This window comes from Oncorhynchus keta, unplaced genomic scaffold (assembly GCF_023373465.1).
Source record: "Oncorhynchus keta strain PuntledgeMale-10-30-2019 unplaced genomic scaffold, Oket_V2 Un_contig_17247_pilon_pilon, whole genome shotgun sequence".
NCBI classification, from domain to species: Eukaryota; Metazoa; Chordata; class Actinopteri; order Salmoniformes; family Salmonidae; genus Oncorhynchus; species Oncorhynchus keta.
Genome location: NW_026280359.1, coordinates 64070 through 70659, shown reverse-complemented (window position 1 = coordinate 70659; position 6590 = coordinate 64070). Strand labels below are relative to the sequence as shown.

Here is a 6590-nt window from a genome sequence, read left to right as displayed (position 1 = left end):
TTTACTAGACTAGGTAAACAGTGGTAGTAGTCTTTAATGATTTACTAGACTAGGTAAACAGTGGTAGTAGTATTTAATGATTTACTAGACTAGGTAAACAGTGGTAGTAGTCTTTAATGATTTATTTACTAGACTAGGTAAACAGTGGTAGTAGTATTTAAGACCAGGTGATGTAATGATTTACTAGACCAGGTAAACAGTGGTAGTAGTATTTAATGATTAATGATTTACTAGACTAGGTAAACAGTGGTAGTAGTATTTAATGATTATTTAATGATTTACTAGACTAGGTAAACAGTGTAGTAATGTTTACTTTAATGGTAGTAGTAATGATTTACTAGACTAGGTAAACAGTAGTAGTGATTTACTAGACTAGGTAAACAGTGGTAGTAGTCTTTAATGATTTACTAGACTAGGTAAACAGTGGTAGTAGTATTTAATGATTTACTAGACTAGGTAAACAGTGGTAGTAGTCTTTAATGATTTACTAGACTAGGTAAACAGTGGTAGTAGTATTTAATGATTTACTAGACTAGGTAAACAGTGGTAGTAGTCTTTAATGATTTACTAGACTAGGTAAACAGTGGTAGTAGTCTGTAATGATGTAATGATTTTTACTAGACTAGGTAAACAGTGGTAGTAGTATTTAATGATTTTTACTAGACTAGGTAAACAGTGGTAGTAGTCTGTAATGATGTAATGATTTACTAGACTAGGTAAACAGTGGTAGTAGTATTTAATGATTTATTTACTAGACTAGGTAAACAGTGGTAGTAGTCTTTAATGATGTAATGATTTACTAGACTAGGTAAACAGTGGTAGTAGTATTTAATGATTTACTAGACTAGGTAAACAGTGGTAGTAGTATTTAATGATTTACTAGACTAGGTAAACAGTGGTAGTAGTATTTTACTAGACCAGGTAAACAGTGGTATTTTACTATGTAATGATTTACTAGACTAGGTAAACAGTGGTAGTAGTCTGTAATGATGTAATGATTTACTAGACTAGGTAAACAGTGGTAGTAGTATTTAATGATTTACTAGACTAGGTAAACAGTCTTAGTAGTATTTAATGATTTACTAGACTAGGTAAACAGTGGTAGTAGTATTTAATGATTTACTAGACTAGGTAAACAGTGGTAGTAGTATTTAATGATTTACTAATGATTTACCAGGTAAACAGTGGTATTATTTAATGATTTACTAGACTAGGTAAACAGTGGTAGTAGTATTTAATGATTTACTAGACCAGGTAAACAGTGGTAGTAGTATTTAATGATTTACTAGACTAGGTAAACAGTGGTAGTAGTATTTAATGATTTAGTAGTATTTAATGATTTACTAGACCAGGTAAACAGTGGTAGTAGTATTTAATGATTTACTAGACCAGGTAAACAGTGGTAGTAGTATTTAATGATTTACTAGACCAGGTAAACAGTGGTATTAGTATTTAATGATTTACTAGACCAGGTAAACAGTGGTAGTAGTATTTAATGATTTACTAGACTAGGTAAACAGTGGTAGTAGTATTTAATGATGTAATGATTTACTAGACTAGGTAAACAGTGGTAGTAGTATTTAATGATTTACTAGACGAGGTAAACAGTGGTAGTAGTATTTAATGATTTACTAGACCAGGTAAACAGTGGTAGTAGTATTTAATGATGTAATGATTTACTAGACTAGGTAAACAGTGGTAGTAGTATTTAATGATTTACTAGACTAGGTAAACAGTGGTAGTAGTATTTAATGATGTAATGATTTACTAGACTAGGTAAACAGTGGTAGTAGTATTTAATGATTTACTAGACGAGGTAAACAGTGGTAGTAGTATTTAATGATTTACTAGACTAGGTAAACAGTGGTAGTAGTATTTAATGATTTACTAGACTAGGTAAACAGTGGTAGTAGTATTTAATGATGTAATGATTTACTAGACTAGATAAACAGTGGTAGTAGTATTTAATGATGTAATGATTTACTAGACTAGGTAAACAGTGGTAGTAGTATTTAATGATGTAATGATTTACTAGACTAGGTAAACAGTGGTAGTAGTATTTAATGATTTACTAGACTAGGTAAACAGTGGTAGTAGTATTTAATGATTTACTAGACTAGGTAAACAGTGGTAGTAGTATTTAATTATGTAATGATTTACTAGACTAGATAAACAGTGGTAGTAGTATTTAATGATGTAATGATTTACTAGACTAGGTAAACAGTGGTAGTAGTATTTAATTATTTACTAGACTAGGTAAACAGTGGTAGTAGTATTTAATGATTTACTAGACCAGGTAAACAGTGGTAGTAGTCTTTAATGATTTACTAGACCAGGTAAACAGTGGTAGTAGTATTTAATGATTTACTAGACCAGGTAAACAGTGGTAGTAGTATTTAATGATGTAATGATTTACTAGACTAGGTAAACAGTTGTAGTAGTATTTAATGATTTACTAGACTAGGTAAACAGTTGTAGTAGTATTTAATGATTTACTAGACCAGGTAAACAGTGGTAGTAGTATTTAATGATTTACTAGACTAGATAAACAGTGGTAGTAGTCTTTAATGATTTACTAGACTAGGTAAACAGTGGTAGTAGTCTTTAATGATTTACTAGACCAGGTAAACAGTGGTAGTAGTATTTAATGATTTACTAGACCAGGTAAACAGTGGTAGTAGTATTTAATGATGTAATGATTTACTAGACTAGGTAAACAGTGGTAGTAGTCTTTAATGATTTACTAGACTAGATAAACAGTGGTAGTAGTATTTAATGATTTACTAGACTAGGTAAACAGTGGTAGTAGTCTTTAATGATTTACTAGACTAGGTAAACAGTGGTAGTAGTCTTTAATGATTTACTAGACTAGGTAAACAGTGGTAGTAGTCTTTAATGATTTACTAGACTAGGTAAACAGTGGTAGTAGTTTACTTTAATGATTTACTAGACTAGGTAAACAGTGGTAGTAGTATTTAATGATTTTTACTAGACTAGGTAAACAGTGGTAGTAGTATTTAATGATGTAATGATTTACTAGACCAGGTAAACAGTGGTAGTAGTATTTAATGATGTAATGATTTACTAGACCAGGTAAACAGTGGTAGTAGTATTTAATGATGTAATGATTTACTAGACTAGGTAAACAGTGGTAGTAGTATTTAATGATGTAATGATTTACTAGACCAGGTAAACAGTGGTAGTAGTATTTAATGATTTACTAGACTAGGTAAACAGTGGTAGTAGTATTTAATGATTTACTGACCAGGTAAACAGTGGTAGTAGTATTTAATGATTTACTAGACTAGGTAAACAGTGGTAGTAGTATTTAATGATTTACTAGACTAGGTAAACAGTGGTAGTAGTATTTAATGATTTACTAGACTAGGTAAACAGTGGTAGTAGTATTTAATGATTTACTAGACTAGGTAAACAGTGGTAGTAGTCTTTAATGATTTACTAGACTAGGTAAACAGTGGTAGTAGTCTTTAATGATTTACTAGACTAGTAGTAAATGATTTACAGTGGTAGTAGTATTTAATGATGTAATGATTTACTAGACTAGGTAAACAGTGGTAGTAGTATTTAATGATGTAATGATTTACTAGACTAGGTAAACAGTGGTAGTAGTCTTTAATGATTTACTAGACTAGGTAAACAGTGGTAGTAGTATTTAATGATGTAATGATTTACTAGACTAGGTAAACAGTGGTAGTAGTATTTAATGATGTAATGATTTACTAGACTAGATAAACAGTGGTAGTAGTCTTTAATGATTTACTAGACTAGGTAAACAGTGGTAGTAGTATTTAATGATTTACTAGACCAGGTAAACAGTGGTAGTAGTATTTAATGATTTACTAGACTAGGTAAACAGTGGTAGTAGTATTTAATGATTTACTAGACTAGGTAAACAGTGGTAGTAGTATGTAATGATTTACTAGACTAGGTAAACAGTGGTAGTAGTATTTAATGATTTACTAGACTAGGTAAACAGTGGTAGTAGTCTTTAATGATTTACTGGACTAGATAAACAGTGGTAGTAGTATTTAATGATTTACTAGACTAGGTAAACAGTGGTAGTAGTATTTAATGATGTAATGATTTACTAGACTAGGTAAACAGTGGTAGTAGTATTTAATGATGTAATGATTTACTAGACTAGGTAAACAGTGGTAGTAGTATTTAATGATTTACTAGTAATGATTTACTAGACTAGGTAAACAGTGGTAGTAGTATTTAATGATGTAATGATTTACTAGACCAGGTAAACAGTGGTAGTAGTATTTAATGATGTAATGATTTACTAGACCAGGTAAACAGTGGTAGTAGTCTTTAATGATTTACTAGACTAGGTAAACAGTGGTAGTAGTATTTAATGATTTACTGGACCAGGTAAACAGTGGTAGTAGTATTTAATGATTTACTAGACTAGGTGAACAGTGGTAGTAGTATTTAATGATTTACTAGACTAGGTAAACAGTGGTAGTAGTATTTAATGATTTACTAGACTAGGTAAACAGTGGTAGTAGTCTTTAATGATTTACTAGACTAGGTAAACAGTGGTAGTAGTCTTTAATGATTTACTAGACTAGGTAAACAGTGGTAGTAGTCTTTAATGATTTACTAGACTAGGTAAACAGTGGTAGTAGTATTTAATGATGTAATGATTTACTAGACTAGGTAAACAGTGGTAGTAGTATTTAATGATTTACTAGACTAGGTAAACAGTGGTAGTAGTCTTTAATGATTTACTAGACTAGGTAAACAGTGGTAGTAGTATTTAATGATGTAATGATTTACTAGACTAGGTAAACAGTGGTAGTAGTATTTAATGATGTAATGATTTACTAGACTAGATAAACAGTGGTAGTAGTCTTTAATGATTTACTAGACTAGGTAAACAGTGGTAGTAGTATTTAATGATTTACTAGACTAGGTAAACAGTGGTAGTAGTATTTAATGATTTACTAGACTAGGTAAACAGTGGTAGTAGTATTTAATGATGTAATGATTTACTAGACTAGGTAAACAGTGGTAGTAGTATTTAATGATGTAATGATTTACTAGACCAGGTAAACAGTGGTAGTAGTATTTAATGATGTAATGATTTACTAGACTAGGTAAACAGTGGTAGTAGTATTTAATGATGTAATGATTTACTAGACCAGGTAAACAGTGGTAGTAGTATTTAATGATGTAATGATTTACTAGACCAGGTAAACAGTGGTAGTAGTCTTTAATGATTTACTAGACTAGGTAAACAGTGGTAGTAGTATTTAATGATTTACTGGTCAGGTAAACAGTGGTAGTAGTATTTAATGATTTACTAGACTAGGTGAACAGTGGTAGTAGTCTTTAATGATTTACTAGACTAGGTAAACAGTGGTAGTAGTATTTAATGATTTACTAGACGAGGTAAACAGTGGTAGTAGTCTTTAATGATTTACTAGACTAGGTAAACAGTGGTAGTAGTCTTTAATGATTTACTAGACTAGGTAAACAGTGGTAGTAGTCTTTAATGATTTACTAGACTAGGTAAACAGTGGTAGTAGTATTTAATGATGTAATGATTTACTAGACTAGGTAAACAGTGGTAGTAGTATTTAATGATGTAATGATTTACTAGACTAGGTAAACAGTGGTAGTAGTCTTTAATGATTTACTAGACTAGGTAAACAGTGGTAGTAGTCTTTGTGGTCCTTCTGTAGCTCAGTTGGTAGAGCATGGCGCTTTAATGATTTACTAGCCAGGGTAGTGGGTTTAATGATTCCCAGTGGACCACCCATACGTAGAATGTATGCACACATGACTGTAAGTCGCTTTGGATAAAAGCGTCTGCTAAATGGCATATATTATTATTATATATTATTAATGATTTACTGGACTAGGTAAACAGTGGTAGTAGTCTTTAATGATTTACTAGACTAGGTAAACAGTGGTAGTAGTCTTTAATGATTTACTAGACTAGGTAAACAGTGGTAGTAGTATTTAATGATTTACTAGACTAGGTAAACAGTGGTAGTAGTCTTTAATGATTTACTAGACTAGGTAAACAGTGGTAGTAGTATTTAATGATTTACTAGACCAGGTAAACAGTGGTAGTAGTCTGTAATGATGTAATGATTTACTAGACTAGGTAAACAGTTGTAGTAGTATTTAATGATTTACTAGACTAGGTAAACAGTTGTAGTAGTATTTAATGATTTACTAGACCAGGTAAACAGTGGTAGTAGTATTTAATGATTTACTAGACTAGGTAAACAGTGGTAGTAGTATTTAATGATTTACTAGACTAGGTAAACAGTGGTAGTAGTATTTAATGATTTACTAGACTAGGTAAACAGTGGTAGTAGTCTTATAGGTAATGATTTACTAGACTAGATAAACAGTGGTAGTAGTCTTTAATGATTTACTAGACTAGGTAAACAGTGGTAGTAGTATTTAATGATTTACTAGACTAGGTAAACAGTGGTAGTAGTCTTTAATGATTTACTAGACTAGGTAAACAGTGGTAGTAGTCTTTAATGATTTACTAGACTAGGTAAACAGTGGTAGTAGTATTTAATGATTTACTAGACTAGGTAAAC

The 6590-nt window shown here is 30.9% G+C and overlaps 1 long non-coding RNA gene across 2 annotated transcripts; it reads left to right on the top strand.

Moving 5' to 3' along the window:
* Nucleotides 1–370: 370 nt before the first annotated feature.
* Nucleotides 371–5674, top strand: LOC127919612 (uncharacterized). Of its 2 annotated transcripts, none has more exons than XR_008103484.1 (3): nucleotides 371–576; nucleotides 761–808; nucleotides 5635–5674. It is a non-coding gene; the product is annotated as an uncharacterized LOC127919612 (long non-coding RNA). The 2 variants fall into 2 exon arrangements; XR_008103485.1 differs by lacking the exon at nucleotides 5635–5674 and adding an exon at nucleotides 3614–3653.
* Nucleotides 5675–6590: the final 916 nt, after the last annotated feature.